This window comes from Chionomys nivalis, chromosome 19, assembly GCF_950005125.1.
Source record: "Chionomys nivalis chromosome 19, mChiNiv1.1, whole genome shotgun sequence".
In the NCBI taxonomy this organism is placed as follows: Eukaryota; Metazoa; Chordata; class Mammalia; order Rodentia; family Cricetidae; genus Chionomys; species Chionomys nivalis.
The window spans coordinates 10,527,045-10,542,235 of record NC_080104.1 but is presented as its reverse complement, the minus strand read 5'-3'; the positions used below and the strand labels follow the sequence as shown (position 1 = coordinate 10,542,235).

General features: G+C 46.7%; 1 protein-coding gene across 3 annotated transcripts in view; it reads left to right on the top strand.

Annotated features, from left to right (window-relative positions):
- The window catches only part of Ccnd3 (cyclin D3), a 91,822-nt gene that overhangs the window by 43,472 nt on the left and 33,159 nt on the right, over positions 1-15,191 (top strand). Inside the window, exon 2 of one of the 3 annotated variants that reach the window (XM_057794581.1) lies at positions 7,886-7,993. The exons of the other annotated variants lie outside the window; for them this stretch is intronic. The gene's annotated coding sequence lies outside the window, so the exon portion shown is untranslated. The remainder of the gene's footprint in view (positions 1-7,885; positions 7,994-15,191) is intronic. 3 annotated transcript variants of the gene reach the window in all.

Sequence of the window (15,191 nt, the reverse complement as noted above, 5' to 3'; positions counted from 1 at the left end):
TGCCTCTGTCTCCTGCGTGCTGGGATTAAAGATGTATGCCACTATGCCTGGCTGGAGAATCAGGTTTTCAAGGTCATGCTCAAAACTATCTATCCAGTTTAAGGCCATCTTAGGCTAGATGAGACCCCGTCTCAGAAGGAAAAGCAGCCAAGACCAGAAATTATTGCAATGGAAGTGTGGACGAGCCAGTACTGGGGCAGGAAAGGACTGGCTGCTTGAACTGGGACAATGACAGGGAAGAATGGCCCTTAAATAGGTAGACTCTCCAACCTTTCCATGCTATGGAGTCCTCTGGGTAGTTCTTGGCCGTATCCAGCCAGACCCTCCTCCTATTTATGGTTTTGACTTTAAGCTATTTGGCAAAGTAGATAGAATTTACTTTAATGACCGTCCAAACCTGGCCCCCCGACCCAGGCCTTTCACATGGATCTTTACTCTGCCACCCTCTCCCAATCCCATAGTTTCCCCAATACCTGCCAGGGTCAGATTCTGTGTCTATTTAAGGTGACACTGGCTCATCTGACAGACTACAGTCACAGTGTAAAGGCTGGCAGCTGCCTACGAGACAGACAAGTGGGGACACTGGCAAGGAGCGACACAGGCGAGTGGTCATGAGTATCTAGATATGGCGGAAAATGCCTTTAGTCCCAGCGCCAGGATAGAGTCAGGAGAATCAGGAGATCAAGACAGGCCTCTGCTGCACAGTGACTCTGAGGAGTCGGAGCTGCATAAGACTGTGTCAAAAAACAAACAGATTGAGCGCCCCTGGTCAGCCAAAGCTACATAGTGAGGCCCATCTCAAAAGCAAACACACAGGTAAATAAATAGGATAAATAGGTAAGATGTCTGAACAAGTAAATATGCTTGCTGCCAAGCCTGATGAACTCAGGGTAATACCCGGGACCCACTTAGTGGGAAGAGAAAAGTGACTCCCACAAGTTGTCTGTCCACACACACCACACACGCGTGCGTACACACACACTTTAAAAATATCTAGACATGATGGAGGCAAAAGGGGAAATCAAACAGGTAAGACTTGGGAGTGGTCACTTATACCTGTAATTTTATTTTATTTTATTTTATTTTTTATTTTATTTTATTTTTTTGAGGCAGTGTTTCTCTGTAGCTTTTTCTTTTTTCATTTTTCTTTTTTTTTTTTTTTTTTTGGTTTTTCGAGACAGGGTTTCTCTGTGGTTTTGGAGCCTGTCCTGGAACTAGCTCTTGTAGACCAGGCTGGTCTCGAACTCACAGAGATCCGCCTGCCTCTGCCTCCCGAGTGCTGGGATTAAAGGCGTGCGCCACCACCGCCCGGCTATAGCTGTAATTTTAGCACTGGAGAGGTAGAGGCCGAAGACCAGGATCTCCAAGGCTAGCATTTTCTATATACTGAATTCAAGAAGGCCAGCCCAGGCTACACAGGATTTTCTTCTCAAAAAAAAAGTACCTGTCCCTGCCAAGGAGAGAGGGAAATCTCAAGCACATAACTAGTAGACAAACGCAATGAGCTCTGACAAGGGCAGAGGGAGCAGAGACCAAACACAGGCAAACAGGAGCTGCCCATTCGGCCTACAGAAGGCTCCACGAGGAGGGTGACAGCGGTAATTTCAGGAGTTTTACGAAGTACAGACATTTCCCCACTGGGACACTCACCTTGATGCTTAAAATCTCAGGAGGAGACATACCTTATAGAAACTAAAATATGTGGGTATAATACCTGTCCTCACCTTTTTATTTATAAAGAATAGGAAGCCTGCCGGGCGGTGGTGGCACACGCCTTTAATTCCAGCACTCGGAAGGCAGAGGCATGTGGATCTCTGTGAGTTCAAGGCCAGCCTGGTCTACAGAGCGAGTTCCGGGACAGGCTCCAAACCCTGTCCTGAGACGACAGACAGGCAGACAGACAGACGGAAGTCCCTGAAGCAGTGGCCAGCTTACTCACATACCTCTTCTCCCTTCCCAGCTGAATTTTATTTTTTTGAGACAGGGTCTCCTATAGCCCATACTGGCTTTGAACATGTGTAGCTAAAGATGTCCTTGAACCTTTTTTGGTTCCGTTTGGTTTTTTGTTTTCTTTTGTAAAGCACAATTAATAAAAACTCATAGAGCAATTAGGGTTCAACCTGAAGACCAGAAAAGCAAAACAGCCAGCCAGTTCTTACCTTGAGCTCAGTCGATCCTGCCTCCAAAAATCTCAGAATGAGACTGTGCCTTAGAGCTGTCTCCTCTTGTTTTATAATCCTCTCTAGGGCTGGGATTAAAGATGTGCACCACTGGGATTAAAGGCATGCACTGCCCAGTTTCTATGGCAACTAGTGTGGCTACTGGGATTAAAGGTGTGTGTCACCACTGCCTGGTCTGTAAGGCTGACCAGTGGGGCTGTTTTGCTCTCTGATCCTCAGGCAAGCTTTATTTATTAAAATACAAATGAAAACCACTACAGTTTTGTTTTCCAAAGTAGGGATTTCTCTGTGTAGCTCTGACTGTCCTGTAACTTGTTCTGTAGACCAGAATGGTCTGGAACTCACAGAAACTCACTTCTTCTGCCTCCTAAATTCTGGGATTAAAGGTTTGCACCACCATGCCCAGCCCAGCCCTGAACCATTAATCTTCCTGCCTTCACCATTTGAGGTCTGGGACCACAGATGTTCCCACCTCACGGGGTTTACTCTGTGTTAAGGATTAAAGCTCAGGCTTCCTCCATGCTGAACTGGAGTTCTACGTCTGTGAAGGGCACCATCCTCAGCCCTAACACTCTCTCCCCTCTTAAAAACACGGTTTGCTTCATAGCCCAGGTTGGCCTAGAAGTCTCAATCTTCCCTAAGCAGCTCTACTGTTTGGGGTTTCAAATGTATGCCACCTTGTAAATTCCAAGCTGGCCTTGGACTTGCAACAATCTTCTTGTACCTTCTTCCTGAATGTTAGGATGGCAGCCTTGTATCATGATGCCTTGCTTTGTGTATTAACTTTGTATCCTCCAATGTTGCCTATAGTTATTCATTAATTCCAGGAGTGTTCTTTCAGGCTTTCTACATTGATAGGTCAAAGAAACTCTTTTGTTTTGTTTTATTTTTTTAGAGACAGGGTTTCTCTATGTAACAGCCCTAGCTGTCCTGGAACTCCCTCTGTAGACTAGGCTGGTCTCGGAAATCTGCCTGTCTCTGATGTCCACTTAATGTGAGTGCATAGTGAAATATTGAGCAGCAATGTATAGATTAACTATATTAGTACTGGCAGAATGGCTCAGTAGGTAGGGGGCTTGTTGTCGGTCCTAATGCCCCGCCTGAGTTTGATCCTCAGACCCACGTGGTAGGAAGAACTGACTCTGCAAAGTTGTTCTCTGATCCCCATGTGTGTGCCAAGGCACACATGCTCTCACACACAGTCCTAGTAAATAATAAAAGTATGTTTCAAAAATACTGAGAGGGCTGGAGAGATGACTTGTTGGTCTAGAGCACTGGCTGCTCTTCCAGAGGACCCTGGTTCAATTCCCAGCACCCACATGGCAGCTCACAACTGTCTGTAACTCCAGTTCCAGGGGATCTGACACCTTTACACTGATACACATAAAGTTAAATAAATCATAAAGAAATTCTTTTTAAAAAATATTGAGAAACTGGGTGGTGCTGGCGCACGTCTTTAATCCCAGAATTTGGGAGGCAGAGGCAGGTGGATCTCAGTGAGTTCAAGGCCAGCCTGGTCTACAAAATGAGTTACAGGACAGCTAGGACTGTTAAACAGAGACCCTGTCCCAAAAAAAAAATAAAGCCAGACCTGGTGATGTAAGCCTCTAATCCCAGCTCTTGGGAGGCAGAGACAGGCAAATCTCTTGAGTTCGAGGTCAGCCTAGTCTACAGTGCTAGTTCTAGGTCAGTTAGGCCTACACAGAGAAACTCTGTCTTGAAAAAGATCACAGAATTAAAATAAAAATATTGAGAGAAAATAGGAAACAAAATGTAGATACATAAATGTATATGATATATCTCAGGAATTTCTCATTGTGTGAGAGCGCTTGCTGCACAAATATGAAGTCCTGTGTTCAGCTCTCCAGCATCCATGCAAAAAGCTAGACTTAGCCCAATGCATACATGTGACTCCAGCCCTGGGTAGGGACAGAGACAAGAGAATCACTGGCTTGACGGCTTCTCCAACGCGCTGCTGGCCCTGGGCTCAGTAAAAGACACTGTCTCAAGGGAACAGGGCAGAAAGCAATAGAGGAAGGTGTCAACATAACATTCTCCTCATGGGTGCACACACCTGCACACACAGCTCCGTGCACAACACACCCAAATAATGTACACACACACACACACACAAACACACAAGCACACATTTACCGTAGGCTGGCCTTGAACTTCCTATGTAATCAAAGATGACCTTGAGATTCCTGGTCCTGGACTTGCCCAAAGACTTGAGTTCCATTGCTTCCGTGTTAAGGTGGAAGGAGAGACCCAATTCCACAAAGCTTCCCTCTGACCGTCACACACAGGCCATGACATACACATGCCCACACAAATACAAAAAAATAAAAAGGTTTTAAAATCTCTTGATCCTCCTTCCACCTCCCAATTGCTGAGATTTTAAGCTTAGACTCCCAGTTTAAAGTTGCTTTTTAAATTTTTGTTTTGTTTTGTTTGTTTGTTTGTTCGTTTTGGGTTTTTTTTTTTTTTTTTTTTTTTGGTTTTTCGAGACAGGGTTTCTCTGTGGTTTTGGAGCCTGTCCTGGAACTAGCTCTTGTACCCAGGCTGGTCTCAAACTCACAGAGATCCACCTGCCTCTGCCTCCCAAGTGCTGGGATTAAAGGTGTGCGCCACCACCGCCTGGCCTTGTTTTGTTTTTTGAGACAGTTTCTCTGTTTAACAGCCTGAGTTGTCCTGGAACTGGCTCTGTAGACCAGGCTGGTCTTGAACTCACAAAGATCCACTTGCCTTTGCCTTCCTAGGCTGGTATTAAAGGTCTGTGCCACCATCTCCCAGATGGTTTTTAAATTTTTAATCTTATTTTATTGTATTCATTTCTGTGTGTGTGTGTGTGTGTGTGTTTGTGTCTGTCTCTCTGTGTGTGTGTGTCTGTCTGTCTCTGTGTGTGTCTGTCTGTGTGTCTCTGTGTGTGTGTATCTGTCTCTGTGTGTGTGTCTTTCTGTGTGTGTCTGTCTGTCTCTGTGTGTCTGTCTGTCTGTGTCTCTGTGTGTGTGCCTGTCTGTGTGTCTGTCTGTCTGTCTCTGTGTGTCTGTCTTTCTGTGTGTCTCTGTGTGTGGATCTGTCTCCGTCTGTGTCTGTCTCTGTGTGTCTGTCTGTCTCTGTGTGTCTGTCTGTCTGTGTGTCTCTCTGTGTGTGTGCCTGTCTGTGTATGTATGTGTCTGCCTGTCTCTGTGTGTGTGTCTGTCTGTCTGTCTCTGTGTGTCTGTCTGTCTCTATGTGTCTGTCTGTCTGTGTGTCTCTCTGTGTGTGTGCCTGTCTGTGTATGTATGTGTCTGCCTGTCTCTGTGTGTGTGTGTCTGTCTCTCTGTGTGTGTGTCTGTCTGTCTGTCTCTGTGTGTGTGTCTGTGTGTGTGTGTCTGTCTGCCTGTCTCTGTGTGTGTTTGTCTGTCTGTCCGTGTGTGTCTGTCTGTTTGTCTGTCTGTGTGTGTGTGCCTGTCTGTGTATGTGTGTATCTGCCTGTCACTGTGTGTGTGTCTGCCTGTCTGTCTCTGTGTGTCTGTGAGTGGGGATACACCCATGCCATGGTGCACATGTGGAGGTCAGAGGACAACTTTCAGAAGTCTGTCCTTCCATCACTAGTGGCAGGGATCAAGCTTGGGTCATCACATTTGTGCAGCACAGGCTTTAAATCCTGTGAGTCACCTCGTTAGCCCCTGAGAATTTGTTTGTGTGAATCTTTTATTCTCTTACAAACTCTTATTTTCTGTCTGTAAGTGTTTGTATGTATTACATCACATGTTCGCCTGGTGCTTAGAGGACAAAGGTGACCGATCCCCTGACATTTGAGTCACAAGTGGTTGTAGGTGCTGGGAACTAAACCAGGGTCCTCTGCAAAAGCAAAAAGTGCCCTTAACCAGTGAGCCCTCTCTCCTGTCCCCTGAGTTTTCAAAGTCTAGTGACTTCATTTCATCTAGTGTGCTTCCCTTTGCCCTAAGCCCTTGCTCTGAGCCCTTAGACGTACATACATACATACATATTAGGTTCTTTCCCTGATAACCTTACTTGGCAATAACCTTACTACTTCTTGGTCTCCAAATTTTGGGGGAAAATTTTCTTGGTTTTTGAAATGTAAATTTCTGGGAATTAGTCATGGGGAAGGCAAATAGTTTGGTGGAGAAGGTTCTCTGAGGGTGTCTCAGTTGAGGGTCACAGGCTGGTCCGTTCCTCACACTGAGTCACCTGCCAGTGGGCGCTTCCTTCTGGGGACTGGAGGGTGAAGAATGGCTCATCACAACCTTCTCCCCACCACTGAGTTTGGTTTCTTTGCATACACCTGCCTGACAGGTGGCCCCCTCAATAACAGGCAGCCTTAGGCATCCACACATTCAAATTAGCAAGCAAGTCTGGTGTGTGGGGCGCATGCCTATAGTCCCAGCACTTGGCTGGGGATCGAGCTAGGGCTCCTATGCAAGGCAGGCACTCTGTCAGCAGCTAGAGCCCTAACCCCCACTTAAATATTTGTTTAATTTTTTGGGCTCTTTTTGTTTATTTGTTTGCTCTTTTTTTTAAAAAAAAATAAAACAATTAATTATACACATGCGTGGTATACAAACATGAGTGCAGGTGCCTGTGGAGGCCAGAATCAGGCGTCAGATTTCAGTTACAGGCAGCTGTGAGCTTCCCAAAGTTCTGGGACATGAACTTGGGTCCTTGCAAAAGCAATACAGGTACTCTTAGCTGCCGAGGCATCTTTCCAGCCCTGCCCCGCCCCACTAGGTTTTTTTTTCTTTAGGGTGTTTGTTTGACTTTTTAAGACAAGGTCTCACTCTGTAGCCCAGGATGGCTTGGAACTCACTGTGAAGCCCAAGCTGGCCTGTGTCAACCTCCCGGGGTTTGGATTACAGGCAGAACCAGCGCTCCTGACTCTCAGTGTTTATAAGAAACTGAAGTCACTGAGTGAGGAGAAAGTGCATTCTACGGTAGTGAGTGCCTGATGCAAACCTATAGCCCCAGCCCTAGAAGGCTGATGTGGGAAAAGAGGGCATGAATCCTGGAGTCCAAGACCAGCATGGGCAGCAGGAGAGACCCTATCTAAAAAGGTGGAAAGTAAAATACTGCCACTCCTAATAAATGATTAAGCATTATCTATGTAAATTATAATGATCACGCACGTTTAAAAAGTTTAGAGTGTAATGTGGAGAGGTGCTCAGTGGTTAAGAGCACTGGCTGTTCTGCCAGAGGACCTGGATTTATTCCCAGCACCCACCAGGTGACTCAATGCCTGTAATTCCTGTATCAGGGAATCTGACACCCTTCTCTGGCTTCCGTGGGCACCAGGCACGCGTGTGGTGCACATACATACACAGATGCAGGCAAAACTCCCAGAGAACACACTACACAGATAACAGTACATACATATCATACACAGAGAACAACACATAAATAACTCAAAAACCAGAAAGGGGCTGCTAGAAGGCTCCATGGTTGAAGGTACTTGTCATGTATTCAAGCCCTCCGGAGCCCACATAGTGGAAGGAGAGAATCAGCCCTACAGTAGAGCGATCTACTGACCTGCTCTCCTTGGCACATACGGGATGGACACACATCATACAAACACACACAATTTTTAAAAAGTATGTGTCATATTGATTACCCCAATTCCGTTCTGTGCAGAGAGCTGTGGGAAACTATTAGCCCATGGCCGATGACACACACTAGCGTTTCTAGGACTTACTATTCTCTTCTAGGAGAGATGCCCAAAGGATCAGAATGCTGAAGGCCATCCTCAACTGCCCAGCAAGTTCAAGGCCAGCTTGTACGACATAAGACCCTGACAGGCTCAAGAGAAATACCAGGTTGGTCAGCCATCTTTGTACCCCAAGTCCCTTTCAGGGTTGAAGTGATAGTAGTGACCGAATTTACCAGAGGAAGAATCAAGATGGGAAGTGAAGTAGGTTGTGGTTCAACAGGTGGCTACCCCTCTGTGACCCTTTCTAACTTGGGCTGTTGTTGAATAATAACAGGGGCACTGGGGAGCCTCCTCTAGGGGCCCTCTGTAAACTGGCAGTGGGTTTTCTGTATAACTGGTGTATAAACTGCTTCTGTTCAACTGTGTGCTGAGTTCTGTTTAGTGTTTTCCGACCAGACCGATGTGAGCTCCAGCTGTTTCCTCTCAGAGGAAGAGGGAGCGGGAGGGGGGGGGGCTCAGACTTGTAATCCCAGGACTGGAGAGGTAGACTCAGGAGGATTAGGAGTTCAAAGTCATCCTTGGCTACATAGGAGGCTTGAAGACAACTCTTAGCTACGTGAGATCCTGTCTTTAAACAAAGCAAAGCACAAGAAGGGGGAGAGGGAGGCTGGAGCGGGGCTGAAGACGTGGGGGTTGGAGAGAGGGGGGCTAGAGAGGGGAACTAGAGAGGGGAGCTGGAGAGGGGGTACTTCAGAGACGGGGCTGGAGAAAAGGAGGTTGAAGAGAGGAGATGGAGAGACGGGGACTATAAGGAATGGAAAGATGGGAGCTAGAGAGACGGGGGCTGCAGACCAGGGCTGTAGAGATGGAGGCTGGAGAAAGGGGGACTTAAGAGAGGGGGGCTCATCAGAAGGGAGTAAGCTACTCTTATAAAAGACTGAAGTTCTGTTCCCAGAACCCATGTTAGGTAGCTCATAACTGCTTGTAGCTTTAACCCCAGGGAATCTGATACCCATTTCTGGAGGGCACCCAAATACATGTGGCAAATGCGCACACAAACACACACACACACACACGTTAAAGAAAAAAAAAACTTCTTAGCCTCAAATACTTGTGTGGGATATCCTGTTTACAGATGAGAAAACAAGCAAGGGATAGAGAGTCTACCCAACTCAGATTGTACAGCTGCAAAAAAATAACAGAACCAGATGTGAAACCAGGCAGGAGCTGGAGGCAAAGGACTTGCCTAACATTGTGAGACCCTGGCTTCCATTCCCAGCACCACAAACAGAACTAAACAAAGCAGATGAGCCAGGCAGGGAGCCTGGCTGTGGAATGAGATTTTGTTTTTGTTGTCATTTTTCTGATGTCCAACGAAAGCAGAGAGACACAGACCCTCAGCAAGGCCACACAGCTGGTACCTCGGACATCTGGGAATCAAACCAAGTTCAAGTCCAGAACTCACCCTGGTAACCATGACCCTATGCTAGGCCCATGGTAGTTCTTATTATCGCTCATACGCTTGTTCTTCTGGACTGAACCCAGGGCCATGCTCAGACCAGACTGGGTCTGTTCGGTGTTAGGACCACAGACATGTGCAGAGCTCTACCCCTAGGCCTCATGGGTGCTTTCAAAATAGAGATCATGTGATCTGGAGAGACTGCTCAGTGCTAACGAGCATGCACTGGCCTTCCAGAGGACCCCACTTCTGTTTCCAGTACCTGTGTCTAACTCCAGGGGACCTGACGCCACTGGATTCTGAGGGCACCGGCACTAACATGCGCACACCCTGACACAGACATGCATGCACACATAATTTATAAAAAACAGAAGATCTAGAGCTGGGGATAAGCTCAGTTGGTGCAGTGTTTATCCAGCATGAATGAAGACCTTGGTTCCATCCCCAGCACCACATAAACTATGTGTCCTCGTTCTCACCTGCAATCCCTGCACTTGGGAGATGGAAAGAAAGTCAGAAGTTCAAAGTCAGAAGCAAAACAAACAACATAAAACAACCCCACCAAGTAGTGGGGACTGGGGAATAAAGTACTTGTCACACAAGCATGAGGATCTGAGTTTGATCCCCAGAACCCTGGGGAAAACATAGGCATGGTGTATGCTTACAATCCTAGCACTGGGAAGGCAGAGACTAGAGGCCCCTGGGGCTCACTGGCCAGCCATGCTAGCCTAGGAGAGCTCGGTGAGCTCCAGGCCAATGAGAGACCCTGTGTCAAGGGACATGCATGGTGTTTCTGTGGATGATACCCAAGGATGTCCTCTGCTCTCCCGTGCATAAGCACACACGTGCACACGTGCACACACGCACACACACACACACATATAAGCACAAGTTTGAGGTAAGTCTAGGCTACATGAGACCCTGCTTCAAAAAATAAATGGGGCCGAATGTAGTGGCGCATGCCTTTAACATCAGCCCTTGGAGGGCAGGGGTAGGTGGATCTCTGAATCAAGGCCAACCTGATCTACGCAGAGACTCCCAGCTCACAAAACAAAAAGTAAAACAAACAGCAATAAAATAGGGCTAGGAAAATGGACCCGTAAGTAAAGGCAGACTCACAAACCTGAGGACCCGAGTTCAATTCCCCAAATCCAGATGCAACCGGGTGGTGGCGGCGCACACCTTTAATCCAGCACTCAGGAGGCAGAGGCAGGTGAATCTCTGTGAGTTTGAGACCAGCCTGGTCTACAGAGTGAGTTTTAAGACAGGCTCCAAAGTTACAGGGAAACCTTGTCTTAGAAAAAAAAAGACAAACAAACAAAAAAAAAAACAAGATAAAAAAAAACAACAGCCAAGGCCGGGCGTTGGTGGCGCATGCCTTTAATCCCAGCACTTGGGAGGCAGAGGCAGGCGAATCTCTGTGAGTTCAAGTCCAGCCTGGTCTACAAGAGCTAGTTCCAGGACAGGCTCCAAAACCACAGAGAAACCCTGTCTCGAAAAAAAAAAAAAAAAAAAAAAAAAAAAAAACAAAAAACAACAGCCAAGTGGTGGTGGTACACACCTTTAATCCCAGCACTTGGGATGCAGAGGCAGGTGAATCTCTCTGTGAGTTCGAGGCCAGCCTGGTCTACAAGAGCTAGTTCTAGGCAGGATAGGAACCAAAGTTACACAGAGAAACCCTGTCTCAAAAAACCAAACCAAACAAAACAAAAACAACAACAAAAAACAAAACCCAGATACAGTGTATTTCTACAAGATGGAATGCGGGACAGAAAGGTCCCCTGTAAGCTTTTTGACAGCTAGCCTGGAATATACAGTGAGAAGAGACAAGAGACCCCGACTTACTGAGGTGGGAGGGGAGATCTGACTCCTGAAAGTTGTCCTCTGACCCCCACAAGTCTGCTCTCACTGTGCGGGCGCACGCACACACACATTAAACTTGAGAACAAAGCAGTCTATATACTACGTCCCAACTCGTACCATGTATGACATCCGTTATAAGGCAGTTCATCTACTGAGTCTTCTACAGTTGGGACGTTTTGGTTGTTTCCTTTTTTTTTTTTTTTTTTTTTCAGAGAGAGAAAGGGAAATGACAGGAATGTGGTAGGGTTTATCAGCTTGCCTCTTTGTGTAAAGGCTTTCCAAGACTGGAATTAACGGCCTGGAGCCGACACTCCAGCAGGAGAGGAAGTTCTGATTAGTAATGGTACCAGGATGTAGAGAAGAACAGAGCCACGCTGTTCGCTGGGGATTTGGCATAGCTTGCTGAGATAGGAGATTTGGGATGCATTTCAGAAGTATTTGTAATTCTCTCTCTGGGTATTGTAGTGTTCTTCAGTGCTCTCCAGCCTAGCATCTCACTGACATTTCCCAGACACATGTGGGAGGGGCAGAGCAGGGTGGGACCATTCTCTTCCCAGCTCAGCCATGTGCAGCCATTTGGAGTCCCAGGGACCATTCATCCCATCTCCTTCTCTTTCCCTCTCAACTCAGTGCCCCTTTAAAGTCTTCCCTTTAATGTTCTACTTTCCGGGAACTGGGAGATGGCTCAGTGGATGAGATGCCTGCTTTACAAGCATCAGCACCTGAGTTTGACTCCCCAGCACCCCACATATGACAGCAGGGCCTGGGCTCTGTAAACTTGTGTGGAATGGATGAAGACAGGTGTATCCCCAGATCCTGCTGATCTAGTCTAGATAATGTGAGAAATCTGATCTTCAAAGAATGGTGGAGAGCCATCTGGGAAGACAACAGACACACACACACACAACGTGCACACTCACACACACATGCACACACACACATGCACATGTACACACACAACACACACATGAATACACACGCATTCAAACACATGCAACATGCACACTCACGCACACACATGCACACTTGCACACACTCACACACATGCACATGTGCACACAACACACACATGAACACATGCTCACTCACAACACAACATTCACACACACATGCACACACGTGCACACATGCACACTGGCACATGTGCACACGTACACACAACACACACGAACACATGCGCGCCCACACACGCACGTGTGCACACTCACACACATGCACACTCTTACACATATATGGACATGCTCACACTCACACACACACATGTACACGCGCACATTCACAGTGTCTTCAAATATCTCAGGTCCAAACTGATAAGAAATCCAAGACCATCAGATGAACCTCGCCCACGATGCTCTTCGTTTGTGGTATCCTCAGCTTGGTCCTGAGCACTTCCCAGGCTCTGTCCTAGCTGTTATTATACATAACTTTATATGATGTTAACATAACTGAAAACAAATTGTTAAACTATTTATGTACTTGTTTTTTTTTCATGAAGGTAGGTACCCACGTTGGCACACATGTGGAGGTCCAAGGACAGCTTTTGAGAGTCACCCACCATAGCAGGGATAAAACTCAGGTCAGCCAGGCGGTGGTGGCTCACGCCTTTAATCCCAGCACTCAGGAGGCAAAGGCAGACAGATCTCTGAGTTCGAGGCCAGCCTGGGCTACAGAGTGAGTTCCAGGAGAGGCCCCAAAGCTACAGAGAAACCCTGTCTTGAAAAAACAAAAGCCAAACAAAAGCAAAACCTCAGGTCATCAGCCTCAACCAGCATTTTATAGAGGAGGAAGGAGGAAGTTTCCAGGACCTAAGGTCTTATCCAAGCTGCCTTGGACAAGGTAGGGTTTATGACCTGGGATTCAAGAGCCAGGGCTGTCTAAGCTCCCGGTCACACCATAGTAATTACCACATATTCTTTACAACCTTCACGATGTCCAGAGCAAGGGCGAGCATAGCGAGGAGAAACGCCCCAGAAGCCACAGGAGACTTTCCTCACTGAAATCCACACAAGTTCACTTACAGAACGTGGGGGCTGCACAGGATACCGGGCACACACGTCTTTCTCCTTTCTTTACTGTTTTAGGGTAGTGTCTGTGCTGTGGGTGTTTAACTGTGGGCGTGTGTCATAGATGCCTGTGAGTTCTGAGGTTCTCTCCTTCCATTAAAGGTTTCTCAGGCTTGTATGGAAAGGGCTTTTACCCAAGCAGACATCTCGCCAGCCCATCAATTTTATTTCTCTTTTGAGACGGTCTATTTAGCCCATGCTAGCCCAGAGCTCACTGTCCTCCTGCATCTGTCTCTAGTGTCAGTCTGTTTAGCCTATGCTAGCCCAGAGCTCACAGTCCTCCTGCACCTGTCTCTAGAGACAGTCTGTTTAGCCTGTGCTAGCCCAGAGCTCACAGTCCTCCTGCACCTGTCTCTAGAGACAGTCTGTTTAACCTGTGCTAGCCCGGAGCTCACAGTCCTCCTGCACCTGTCTCTAGAGACAGTCTGTTTAACCTGTGCTAGCCCGGAGCTCACAGTCCTCCTGCATCTGTCTCTACAGACAGTCTGTTTAGCCTTTGCTAGCTCAGAGCTCACAGTCCTCCTGTACCTGTCTCTACATTCAATCTGCAATTCATTGACTATCTTTTATTTTTACTTATTTTGTTTGTAACATCTTCAGCATTGTATTGATAACTTTCCAGGCTCTGTTCTTGCTATTTTTACAAACAACTTTATGTGTATTTAGATATACTGTATAACAAATAACAACTATTATCTTGACCAGATCTTGACCTGTAGCCTAGGCAGGTCTCAACCTTGAAATCTTGCCAAACTTTGCCAGTGTTGAGATTATAGGTGTGCACCACCTCTGTTGGTTTTATTTCTATGTAAGATCTTAAATTACTCTGTGTCTCTGTTTCTTTAACCACAAAATGGAGATAATAAAGACTGATTGATTCTATAGGACCACGGGGAGAATAAAATGAGATAATGCTTCTATGTTTTAAAAAAAATAGGCACAAACCTCGAGTGTGGGACACACTGATTCCAGCACTCCAGTGATGGGAGACAGGAGGGTTCCTGGTATTCACCGGTCGTCCATCACAGCCAAACTGATGGCTGCAGGACCAGGGGGAGACCTGATGAATGGCTGCAGGATCAGGGGGAGACCTGATGGTTGCAGGACCAGGGAGAGACCTGGTGGCTGCAGGATCAGGGAGAGCCCTGTCTCAGAACACTATGATGGGGAGGTTGCAGAGACTCAGCGTTTCAGAGCATTTGCTCTTCTTGTGAGGATCTGAGTTCAGTTCCTAGCATCTATGTCAGGTGATTCATAACCTCTGTAACTCTAAGCCAGGGCATCTAATCTCTTCTGGAATCCATGGGCTCATGTGTACAGCCCACACACAGTCACACATATAGACATGTATTTATTTTTATAACAGCAACAACAATAAATAATAATAATAATAAGGATGGAGCCAGATGTAGTTGGTACTTGCCCTTAGTTCCAGCACCAGGGAGGCAGAGGCAGGCGGATCTCTGTGGATTCAAGACCAGCCTGAGTTACATAGTCAGTTTTAGGTGAGCCCTGTCTCAAAACATGAAAAAGAAATTAAAAAAAAAAAGGTGGGTAGCTGCAGAGAAGACCACCTGATGTCCACATGAACATGCATGGATGCATGCACTCCCACACACGTGTGCGCAAGCATAAACCACATGAGCACATATATACATACCACACTCAAGGATGTATTTCCTGCCTTGAATGGGGCAGAAGAATGAGAGGAAGTAAGATTATTAATATAAACTTGAAATGTAGATTTCCTGAAGGGTGTCCCCTCAGCTCTGTGACCTTAAATGACTGATCACAGTCTCAGTTGTCTTTTTACCACACGGAGGAGAGGACCACAGAGCAGAGCAGGCACCTTACATGTAGTATTTACTGAGTCCTCGGGACAGCCCTGCAAGATTTAGGTAGAAGGAAAATCTGAGATTCAGGCAGATTAAGTCCCGTATCTTTCGCCAGGCAGTAGTGGTGCACACTTTTAATCCCAG